This window comes from Hyperolius riggenbachi, chromosome 2 (genome assembly GCF_040937935.1).
Source record: "Hyperolius riggenbachi isolate aHypRig1 chromosome 2, aHypRig1.pri, whole genome shotgun sequence".
NCBI lineage: Eukaryota > Metazoa > Chordata > Amphibia > Anura > Hyperoliidae > Hyperolius > Hyperolius riggenbachi.
Window position 1 is genome coordinate 194,214,837 of NC_090647.1, and position 12,670 is coordinate 194,227,506.

A 12,670-nucleotide genomic window follows, 5' to 3' on the forward strand; every position below is an offset into this window, starting at 1 on the left:
AGAAATCCCTTTATTCCACCCTTCCTTTATGCTGGGTACACACGGTACGATTTTCCATGCGATAGATTAATCAGATAGATCAAATCCGTCATATCTGATATTGCTCCCGATCATTTCCGCGCTCAATTTCTTTAGCGGTGAATGGAAAATGATAAGAAAAACAAATGAAGATTAGAGAATCGAGCGCGGAATCGAGTGCAGAATCATGCCAAAAAAATGATCGGCTCGCAAAATCGCACAAAAAAACGTAACGTGTGTACCTAGCATTGGTGACTCCAGAACAGCTGGCATGGATAAACAATCACATTTTGACTTCTTTAACCGAAGAGCAAACATCTTCCAGTATTTTAAGTAGATCTTCCTTGTTACATCCTTATGACTCCCAATGAGAATATGAGCCACTTTGTCAGAGAAACCAGTCTCTCTGAGCTAATTTAAAGAGACACTGAAGCGGAAAAAAAATTATGATTTAATGAATTGGTTGTGCAGTACGGATAATTACTAGAACATTGGTTGCAAAAAAATATTCTCATATTTTTATTTTCAGTTTTACAGCTTTTTTTTTAGAACATTGCATCATTCTCTATTTTACACTCTACTCAGCATTCTTAATGTTTTCACAGAAAAGGCAGTGAACTTTTGACCTGTCCTGAACTGTTCTCTGCAAAAGAAAAAAACAATACAGTTGAGATAAAAACCATCAGAAGTCAGAGCTCTCTGCGACTTTGAAAGTCGTAGAGCTCAATGGCTATTTGCATAAATAACTGGAGTTTCTTAACTCTTCTTGTACTGGAAACAAATATTAAACGTATGCAGGGGCGTTTCTAGAGTCCTTGGAGATCGGGGGCACCTGTGGGCACCAGGCTGGGAGGTATATGCAAGCGCCGCGGCAAAAAAATGGGCGTGGCCATGAGGTACATGGGCGTGGCCATGGGTGGGGCCAAATGTACATGAACTTAGCAGCAGTGTAAGCTACAGATAACGGGCCTGCCCATCGAAATATTGGATGGAGCCCCCTGTCCTTTATTTGGATAATTTACAATCAGTATAGGCATAGATCAAAGATGTATACGCACATACAATTTTGATTGGTCAATCACTGACCCCCAATTTTACCACCCCCGTGCAGTAAGTGGGCCAACAGACAATGAATTTTATAAACAGAGCTAAAATTGGCTAATCAAAATTGTATGTGTGTACCAGTCTTTACAGCTAATACTGTACATACTGAAAGTAGCAGGGATCAGCATACAATATAGCTGGTTTACAATCAGTAAAGGCACAGAGTAACACCTTACACTGTACACACTGGAGGTAAATCAGCACACAGTGCAGGCACTAGAGAACAGCGTATACTGTACATACTGTAGGCAGCAGAATTCAGCACACTGCAGCTAGCGTGCCATAAATATGAGGATCACGTTGTGCTGCGTGCTTATCGCGCCGCACCGAAAAATCAGGGCTGTGGAGTCGGAGTCGGAGTCGTGGAGTCGGAGTCGTGGAGTCGGGCAATTTTGGGTGCCTGGAGTCGGAGTCGGAGTCGGGAAAAAATGCACCGACTCCGACTCTGACTCCTACTGAATTTGTAACTGTAATTAAAATAGAAAATATGATAAAATGTTCGATTTCTCAGATAATAGTCATTAAAAATAATGTATATATACAGTATATATACAGTAATAGCTGTGCTTAGTCCACAAAAATGAAATAAACCAATCAAAATTAGTTACTTGTGCTGCTTCAATAAAGCAGTCCCCGTATTTTTAAGGTCAGATATACATATCTGATTGTGACTGTATATATGATGTGTACACAGGAATCTCTTATATATACTAAATAACATCTATGCTGTAAAAATAAAGCCTGATGTGTAGCCGTGTCACTAATAGAGATGGTCAACGAGATGGAAATAATTCTGCATTGATGCTGATTTATGCAAATGTATGCACTCCCTTTGCTGATGAAATAAAATAGTTTGATATGTTATTAAAATTTGGTTTGGTGACTACAAATTAAATGGTAACTGAGACGGATTAAAAGTAAAGTTTTATACATACCTGGGGCTTCCTCCAGCCCCCTTCAGGCTAATCAGTCCCTCACTGTCCTCCACCACCCGGATCTTCTGCTATGAGTCCTGGTAATTCAGCCAGTCAGTGCTGTCCGGCCGCATGCCGCTCCCACAGCCAGGAACATTCTGCACCTGCGCAATAGTGCTGCACAGGTGTAGTATGCTCCTGGCGGCGGAGTGTGTGCATGCGCACTACGCCTGACTGGCTCAAGTACCTGGACTCATAGCAGAAGATCCAGGTGGTGGAGGAGGACAACGAGGGACTGATTATCCTGAAGTCGGCTGGAGGAAGCCCCAGGTATGTATAAAACTTTAATTTCATCTGTCTCAGGTTTACTTTGTTACACAGTAGTACTATACTCTACATATGCACTCCCCACAGAGCTGCAGGGAATCTACTGAGAATGCCGTGCACATTGAACACATAGGTGTTGTCTGTTTACAATCTCCTCGTTCCCCTGCAGAGTACCTGCACATCATTCTTACATGTACCCACACTTACATTGCCTAGGGCCTGATAGATGTTCTTTGTTCCGGTTTGTACCTTTTACAAGTACTCTTACCAAGGACTAGTTTTAGTCTAAAGGGAATAAATATAGTAGTCTACATATCCTTCTCACTTCAGTTGTCTTGTGAAATTCCTAAGCGTTGGCAGTTAAGAGACGAATTTCATGTTACATACTTTTAATCAACAAAATTGTAATATGCAAATTAGAGGAGTCGGAGTCGTGGAGTCGGAGTCGGGGGAATCCTAAACTGAGGAGTCGGAGTCGGAGTCGGTGGATTTTTGGACCGACTCCACAGCCCTGGAAAAATGGGTGGGCCATGGACCAGAATATAGGTGTGGTAACGGGTGGAGACAAATTTACATGAACCTAGCAATGGTGGGACATTAGGTTATGACAGTGGTGGCAAACCTTTTGGAGGTCGAGTGCCCAAACTGCAACCCAAAAGTCACTTATCTATCGCAAAGTGGCAACAGCAATTTAAACTAAATACTGTACAGACGTTTTAACTCATACATGAACATTATGGAAAATCCAAGTTGAAAATAAACTGTGAAGATAAACAATTTCATCCATCCTACTCCTGAAAAATGTATTCAATTTTTTAGAACCTCCCAGTTTTATTTTCTGTTTTAAAAAGCTAAAAAAGTAGGTTTAATGCTATTGTCTCATATGATAAGGATTCAGCTTTTCCCATAGTCTCGCAGTTAGCAATCATGTGACTCCCAACAAGACAAATTCAGCAATCATGAGGCCCCCAACAAATCATGAGGCCCCCAACAAGACAAATTCAGCAATCATGAGGCCTCCAACAAATCATGAGGCCCCCAACAAGACAAATTCAGCAATCATGAGGCCCCCAACAAATCATGAGGCCCCCAACAAGACAAATTCAGCAATCTTGAGGCCCCCAACAAATCATAAGGCTCCCAACAAGACAAATTCAGCAGTCATGAGGCACATAAATAGACAGCATTTCACATAAATAGGCAGAATGCCCCCTTAATATGGTAGCCCCCCCAAGTTAGGTAGTGAGTGACAGGGACCCCCAGGTTAGCTAGTGAGTGACAGGCGCCTCCAGTTAGGTAGTGAGTGACAGGGACCCCGATAGTGAGTGACAGGGAGCCCCTTTAGGTAGTGAGTGAGTTCCAGGGAGCCCCTTCAGGCAGTGAGTGAGTGACAGGGAGCCCCTTCAGGCAGTGAGTGAGTGACAGGGAGCCCCTTCAGGCAGTGAGTGAGTGACAGGGAGGCCCTTCAGGCAGTAAGTGAGTGACAGGGAGGCCCTTCAGGCAGTGAGTGAGTGCCAGGGAGCCCCTTTAGGGAGTGAGTGAGTGCCAGGGAGCCCCTTTAGGCAGTGAGTGCCAGGGATCCCCTTTAGGCAGTGAGTGAGTGCCAGGGATCCCCTTTAGGTAGTGAGTGAGTGCCAGGGAGCCCCTTTAGGTAGTGAGTGAGTGCCAGGGAGCCCCTTCAGGCAGTGAGTGAGTGCCAGGGAGCCCCTTTAGGCAGTGAGTGAGTGCCAGGGAGCCCCTTCAGGCAGTGAGTGAGTGCCAGGGAGCCCCTTCAGGCAGTGAGTGAGTGCCAGGGAGCCCCTTCAGGCAGTGAGTGAGTGCCAGGGAGCCCCTTCAGGCAGTGAGTGAGTGCCAGGGAGCCCCTTGAGACAGTGAGTGAGTGCCAGGAAGCCCCTTCAGGCAGTGAGTGAGTGACAGGGAGGCCCTTCAGGCAGTGAGTGAGTGACAGGGAGCCCCTTTAGGCAGTGAGTGAGTGACAGGAAGCCCCTTTAGGCAGTGAGTGAGTGCCAGGGAGCCCCTTTAGGGAGTGAATGAGTGCCAGGGAGCCCCTTTAGGCAGTGAGTGAGTGCCAGGGAGCCCCTTTAGGGAGTGAGTGAGTGCCAGGGAGCCCCTTTAGGCAGTGAGTGAGTGCCAGGGAGCCCCTTTAGGGAGTGAGTGCCAGGGAGCCCCTTAAGGGAGTCAGTGAGTGCCAGGGAGCCCCTTTAGGGAGTGAGTGAGTGACAGGGAGCCCCTTTAGGGAGTGAGTGAGTGACAGGGAGGCCCTTTAGGTAGTGAGTGAGTGACAGTGAGGCCCTTTAGGCAGTGAGTGAGTGCCAGGGAGCCCCTTTAGGCAGTGAGTGAGTGACAGGGAGCCCCTTTAGGAAGTGAGTGAGTGACAGGGAGCCCCTTTAGGTAGTGAGTGAGTGACAGGGAGCCCCTTTAGGGAGTGAGTGACAGGTAGGCCCTTTAGGTAGTGAGTGAGTGCCAGGGAGGCCCTTTAGGGAGTGAGTTAGTGACAGGGAGGCCCTTTAGGGAGTGAGTGAGTGACAGGGAGCCCCTTTAGGGAGTGAGTGAGTGAGTGACAGGGAGCCCCTTTAGGCAGTGAGTGAGTGACAGGGACCCCCTTTAGGTAGTGAGTGAGTGACAGGGAGCCCCTTTAGGTAGTGAGTGAGTGACAGGGAGCCCCTTTAGGTAGTGAGCAAGTGACAGGGAGCCCCTTTAGGTAGTGAGTGAGTGACAGGGAGGCCCTTTAGGGAGTGAGTGAGTGAGTGAGTGAGTGACAGGGAGGCCCCCCTCTAGCCGCCGCTCCCCCCCCTTACCTCGCAGCAGACCTCATGATCAGCGGCGACCCGACCAGTGGGCACCGGACGCACCCGCTCGATATGCGGAAGTGATGTCACTTCCGCATATCAGTGCAGGCGCTGGGTCCTAGCGCCCGCACGATTGGTCGCCGACTCGCCGCCTGATCCTGAGGTCTGAGTGATGCTGCGGCGGCGGCTGGAGGGAGCCGCTGACAGAGCGGGGCAGCGGCGGCTGGGAGATCCGTGGCACCCCAGGACAGGTTGGGGGCACGTGCCCCCCCCCCCCCAAATAGGGCTAGCGACGCCCCTGAACGTATGTCTCTGCTCCTAATGCTTTATTTCTTAACTGTACTACACAACCAATTCATATCATAATTTTTTTTTTCGTTTCAGTGTCTCTTTAACCACTTCAGGACTCAGCCTTTACCCCCCCCCCCCCCCCCCCTTAAGGACCAGCGCTGATTTCTAAGATCTGTGCTGGGTGGGCTCTACAGCCCCCAGCACAGATCAAATAACAGGCAGAGCGACCAGATCGCCCCCCTTTTTTCCCCACTAGGGGAATGATGTGCTGGGGGGGGGGGGTCTGATCGCTCCTGCATGCGTGTGGGTGGCGGGGGGCACCTCAAAGCCCCCTCCACCGCAGGATTCCCCCTCTCCCTCTTCTCCCTCCCTGCCCCGGAGATCGGAGGTTGCACAGGAATGGATCTGTCATGTGCAGCCTCTAACAGGCTCCTGCCTGTCATGTGACAGCGATCCCCGGCCGATCGCTGATCTAGTACAACGCTGCTACTGTTAGCAGCGTTGTAAAAATGTAAACAAAGCGAATTATTTCCGCTTGTGTTTACATTTAGCCTGCGAGCCGCGATCGGCAGCCCGCAGGCTATTCACGGAGCCTCCCGCTGTGAACTGACAGGAAGCAGCCGCTCGCGCGAGCGGCTGTTTCCTGATTAATTAGCCTGGTCGGCGACGCAGATGTGCGTCGCTGGTCCTGCAGCTACCACTTTGCCAACGCACGTTATGAGCGGGCGGTCGGCAAGTGGTTAACTCAGGATCCAAACTGCCAAATCTAATAGATCCAGATGTGGATACCACAGTGTTCCCTGAAAAAGCAGGTCTGACTTGGACGGCAGGCAGCAAGGATCTTCCTTTACCAAGAACCTGAGAAACGAGTACCAACTCCTCCTTGGCCATGTCAGGCAAATCAGAATCATCGGATTCTTCAATTCTTCCCATTTCTTGAGAACTGCTTGAATCAACTGCAGAGGAGGAAAAGAAAATAGAAGAAAGCAATTCCATTCCTGTACTAAAGCATTTATCTCCACAGCTTTGTCCCACAGATTCAGAGAAAAGAATCTCAGAACCTGAAAAACCTCTTTGTTTAGAGACCACTTTGCTGACAGAATGTTGAATATAGATGGAGACAAGCTAAGAAGAAACAGAGTCCCTTTTAAATGTATCGTTTTTAGGGATAAGAGATTGGTCTCTGCCCAAAGAAAGATCTTTTTCGCCCCTATCTGAAACAACTGATATCTGGTTCCTCCCTGCTTGTTTAAAAATGTCACCATTGTGACATTGTTCAACTGAACTAGCACATGAAACATCTGAAGAATCATGTCTGCTGCCAACAAGGCCAGATTTACTGCTCTAAACTCTCGCACATTCCATGACAGCCAAGATTTTGGCTTCAACCATCTCCCTTGAAAAGCTCTGTGGCCCACATGAGCCCCCCAGCCCCACAAACTTGCATTTGTGGTAAAGACATTCTGTACAGGTTCCTTCCAGAGACTGCCTTTTACCAGCTTGGAACTACCACTGAAGCAACGTTATTACCTGAGCTGCGGTAAACACTCTGAAGTTCAGAGTTTACAGCTTGCCATCGCAACTCTCCAGAAAAAAAATTCTAGGGCTCTCCAAGGTGCATAAGTTCCTAAGGACTGCCACTATAGTTGATGACATCATCCTCCACACCCCAGACACTACTCTGAGGATCGGACTCTCCTAGTGCTGCAAACACAATACTGCTTGAGTCAATTTTCCAATCTTCTCTGAAGAAAGAAACAACATCTGACTTGTCAAGTCTATTGTTATCCCTAGAAAGAGGGCCTTCTGGCTGGGAATGGTCTTTTTACCATCAATATCCATTGTTGTGCAAAAAAGTTCAACCTTCCCCCCACCGCCTGATAAAAGTCATTGTGTTTTGGACCGACCGATTTTTTTAAGGCCAAAATTCCTTGTTTTTTTGGATTAGTCAAATGTCTAACCTCTGGACCTTTTCTGTCCTGTATTAGAAACAGTTTGAGCATTTTTGGTTTTACAAAAAAAAGTTTTATTCCCCATTTCCTGCTCTGCTTTTTTTGGACCAAACAATAGATCTCCTGTAAAGTAACTCCACACAAACAATTTCAAGTTAAATTTCCATACCATGTCTTCAAACTGAGAGTCCGACATGCTACATTTGCAAAAGCTGTAGACCTAACAAGTTTCAGCAGTGGCATCGGCTAAATAAAGTAGCTGCTTTAGTAAGATCTGTAGAGGAGTTTAATAACTGCTCTGCAGTAGTTCCAGCTGCAATACTAGCTTTTAATTGTTTGATCAACAAATCTTTTTCCCTAGCCACACAAGTGGAAGCCACCGCGGGACAAAAGGCTGCCGCAATCGCCTCCCAGGTGCTTTTATAGTAAACCAGAGCTGTTGTAGAAGGAAGATTTGATACTCACTCGCGTTTTCCTCCAGCAGCATATAGATGTCCGAGTCCCACGACGTCCTCCCGCAGTGTGCCATTCAGCTGCGATCAGCCCCGGTAACTGGCTGAGTCGCGTCAGTACAGGTGTTCTGCGCACACTGCGGAAGGACGTCGTGGGACTCAGACGTGTTTATGCTGCTGGAGGAAGCCGCGGGTGAGTATCAAATATTCCTTTTACAACAGATCTGGTACACTTTATGTATGCCATCAATCTTTTTATCCAAAGTCTCCTTAAAGTGTAACAGATGAAAAGAGGGAAACGATTTATACATACCTGTATATATTTCCATATATTTACAAATTGGAGCAAAAATTGGTGATGTAGTATACAAGATTTTTTATATAATCCAAAAATACATATCTAGCAGCTTAATTCGCACGATTGTGGACTTTTGCACGCGCAATTTGCCCTTTGCGTGCTCAAAAGTCCGCGAACGGCACTTTGCGCGCTAACTGTTTAGCACACCCGTGCTAAACAGTTAGCACCGCTTTGTGAATCAAGCCCATGGTCGGCAGACTGAGGGGCATGTCCCTAAGTATGTAGTGGTTGCCCCTAAGGCTCCCATAATATTGACCAAAACCTACCAAGTAATTTAAACAATCATGGAGACTCCCCAAATCAACAGAGATAGCTCTATTAGGAGCAAAACCAATGCAAATCACAAGCATTCAATAGAACTCAGTGTCTCATAGCTAAGCAGGTCATTGCCACCTCATGGAAATCCCCTGTTCTAAGTTTCAAACCAGTAAAGATTAAAATAAGCTACTCTATGTGCTTCGATGAAGTAAAGGCTACTGTTGACCACATCATTTATACATTTTAAAAGCTATGGGAACCTGTATTTATACACTATGAATGGATAACGCCTCCACCCTCCTTAGTAAATATATATACAGTGATGAGAATAAACCCTTAAAGTCTGGTAATTTAACAGTATAACTTCTACAAATATGAGAACTATAGAATATAGACAATAAAATGACTTCCAGCGATTGCTCTACTATATTGTCCAGATCAGGTAAATTTGGCGTCGGTTCCTGAAGGCGTCCTATAAACTGCTATGTTAATTAGGTGCTTCAGTTGGGCACCAGGAAGCAAGCGGTTAGGCAACGTTATGTGATCGGCTAACTTTCCAGGGTTTGGTTATCTCTAGATGAGCTACAGGCATCTGCACCAATACACAGAGGTAGGAGCTGGTGGTAGGGGGTGGGTTAGGAGTAGGATAGAGGTTATAGTTGGGGAGATCATGTTAGTGTTAGGCATAGGTGAAGAGGTTAGTGTTAGGCATAAATGGGGAGTGCTAATGTTAGTTGAAGGTAGAGGGGTAAATGTGAATCATAGATAAAGGGGAGCAAATAATATTTTCCAATATTTTAGCTATCAACATCATCCAGCACCCAAATAAACACGCTGAAAATCTATACATATGTGGACTTGCTACCCTCATCGGGAGTCATATCAGATTATACACAGGATTAAAAATGAGCAAGAGCGATTTCGCAAAAATCACCATTGTCCCAGAGTGTGCAGAGGGTTCAGGCTATGTAAGCAGAGGTTAACTCACCTAAGCCACTGCCTCCCTTACAATACTTTGCACGCTGCTCTACATCTTTTTACACTTCTGCCTTCTAACCTAAACTTCTGCTGTGAAGAAGGAAATGTCAGAAGATGCAACGTGGGGTGGAGCACAATGGAAGAGAGGAGGTGGTTTAGGTGAGTTAACACCTGCTTACACAGCCTGCTCCTCCTGCACATTACAAGAATATTTCACGATTCCTAAAATGTTCTTCCTGTGGGTTTCTGCATGAGACTGCAGTCACTCAGCTGCAATATAGCTAATGCTATTTAATGACTTTCTACGGTATATGGCCCAGGTGAAGACTGCAATTTTACCACATGGCAGAAGAAAATTTTATAATTCAATTTCAAGCTCACTGGATGATTTATGATATCCCACCTGGAGATGCGTTGAGCTCTCTGTGGATATGTTAGTACATTTTAAACTAATTTTATGAAAGTATGACAATAATCACTGTAACTCCAGAAGAAGAGTATCTGGACACTTGGTTTGTAGGTCATGATTTAACACACCACACTTCACACCTTGGCTACTAATAGGGATTATTGCTATAATTCCAGACTTTTTGAATGAAAGAAATACAGGGCCGTATCCTACAATGGCATCCACAGTAATTTTAAGATATATTGGTTGCTATGGATTTCTGCACTTACATTACTACAGTATTACTCTTTAAACTGCTGTATGAAATAAGCAACTATAGTATTAAAAGATTCTCTGTAAAGGAAAGTGGGCTGCTGGACAATAGACCTAATAAAAGCCTGGCTGCTTTCACCGAACTGTTGCACTTCCTGTTTTACTTTTTAATATCTGGCTTTGTTTCCAAAGTTAGATTGCTGTCATAGGAACACATTTCCTTTATTAGGAACCATAGGAAAAAAAAATGTGAGTCATGTTGAAATAATTGAAGCTTATGATGACTTTTCCAACCTGCGTTAAAATGTGTGATCACACCTTTTAAATGATGTACTTTGCTGCTTATATTACTATTCATTATAGGTTGTCCTTTTTTCCGCTCTTGTGTTTCAGTGTTGAACCACCAGCATGCAGGCTGCATTAAGTCAGACCCTAGCATGCCGGTTATAGACTACCCCCCACACATACACACGCACACACACAAAATTGCGACAAAGAAGGTACATTTCCACATTGGGAGGCGCCTGAATAGCAGGTCGGGAGGTGCCTAGTAGGCACCTATGGCAGTACCGTTTTTTCCTGTAAGGGCTCCTGCGCCCCTTTTTTGGTTTCGTTACATGATATCTTTAAGGGTCATTCACTGATGAGAGGTTTAAGGGCTGCTAGAATTAACTAGTGTTTAATTATAGCGAGACAGTGATTACTTTGCATCGTTTGTGGAATGCTGATTTCTGGTTATGCTAGACATTAGATTGTGAGCCTCTCTGAGGGACAGATTGTGACAAGACTATATACTGTGTGATGTGCTGCAGCAGATTTTAGCTCTATATAAATACTAAAATAAATCTGCAAAACCTTTAAACCCTTCATTGAAAATAGTACAAAGAGAACATATCAAATGCTGAAACGGGAAAATGTGCTCATTTTGCTGAAGATTGTAAGCTCAGGTGAGAAACAGGTAATGATGTAAATGCTCTCCATAAAACCCTGCAGAAAGAGTGTACGTAGCTTCAACAGTGTGTGTGAGCGGGTAGTTTCCACAACTGTCATGCAGAAGCACACTCTACAGAATGTCACAGTAGACCATGAAGGGCAAAGGCAGACTGTAGCCTGAAATCGGCACTACTTACCTGTCAAAGTATGTATGTGATGTGGGAGTACAAGAATCTTAGCAACACTTCTGCTCCTATTACCACTCTTCACCTTTCATTGGTTTGGACACATTGGCCTCAATTCATAAAAGTGAGTGCGGTAGTTCAGAGACAGGCAGGAAATTACCGCTAGTGGTAAATGAGGGTTTTTGCAGTGAATTCATATAAAAAATTCCGAGTGCGAGAGCAGTCAGTAAGTGTGCGGTAAGTGTGCGGTGTGGTGCGGAAAGCTGTCGGTAACATTTGCTGAGTGCGGTAGTTTGCTGCTGACTTCCCAATGACAAGGTGCATGCTGGGTAGAAGTGGGCAGTTTTAGACACATGTGACTTATTTTTTATAAAGTATTATATTTTTTTTATAAATTATTATATTATATTATATATATATATATATATAAATAAATATATATATATATATATATATATATATATATATATATATATATATATATATATATATATATATATATATATGTGTGTGTGTGTGTGTGTGTATAAAGGCCTAAATGAACTTCTGAAGCATTATAGACACTGGCGTTAGAACCACACTGGCGTTAGAAAAACAGTCAGTTCGCAGATTGGAACGGAGACAAATGAATCCAATGTTAATGTTATGAACCTCACTGACAGCGGAGCTGGTGACCACTCTGTGCAGCACATACAGGAGATGAGACAGCAGATATCGGCAATAGTATTTATTGAAAATTGCAACAACTATGTACAACAGTGAAAAGTGGTCAGTATGAACAATACAACCACAGTGAACAATTTCACATAAGGTAAAGAACCAGCAGAAGCGTATGTTATGGTTAGTTCCTAAAATGTTGGGGCAAATTGAGCTGCTAGATATATATTTTTGGATTATATAAAAAAACTTGTATATCTACTACATCACCAATTTTTGCTCCCATTTGAAAATATATAGAATTTTCTGGTTTGCTTGGGGTAAATATATTTTAATGAAAGTATTTCCAATGCTAAAGAGTTATCTTGGCACTTATTTTGGAAACTATCTGCAGTTAGTAATGATTCGGTAGCCCATGTTAAATATTGGAAGGTATGCCTTACTTCAAGATAGCTGAATAAGGGATGCATGATTTTGTTTCTGTAACAAATTGTATGATATAGATAATCTTTCTAATTGCCACAATTTGAAGGCCACAGGGTTGTCAAAGCCTGGTTTCAAAGATGGCTGGTCCAGTATACATGTGACAGGAAGATGTGGAGACATCAAGCCCAGCGAGTCTTGATTTTGTCCCAGATGCATAGGAAGTGTAGAATGAGAGGATCCTTTCTCTGTTTGCAAGCTTTAGATTCGATCCATAATAGCTTAGACAGGGTAATTGGCGCACATAGTTCATCTCAATGAACTTCCACAACCCAGTCCAGAATTGCTCAGCCATGTGGGATATTCCCAT

The 12,670-nt window shown here is 44.5% G+C and overlaps 1 protein-coding gene across 2 annotated transcripts in view; it reads right to left on the reverse strand.

Moving 5' to 3' along the window:
• The window catches only part of ABCC4 (ATP binding cassette subfamily C member 4 (PEL blood group)), a 418,547-nt gene that overhangs the window by 307,558 nt on the left and 98,319 nt on the right, over positions 1 to 12,670 (reverse strand). The window lies entirely within an intron of this gene.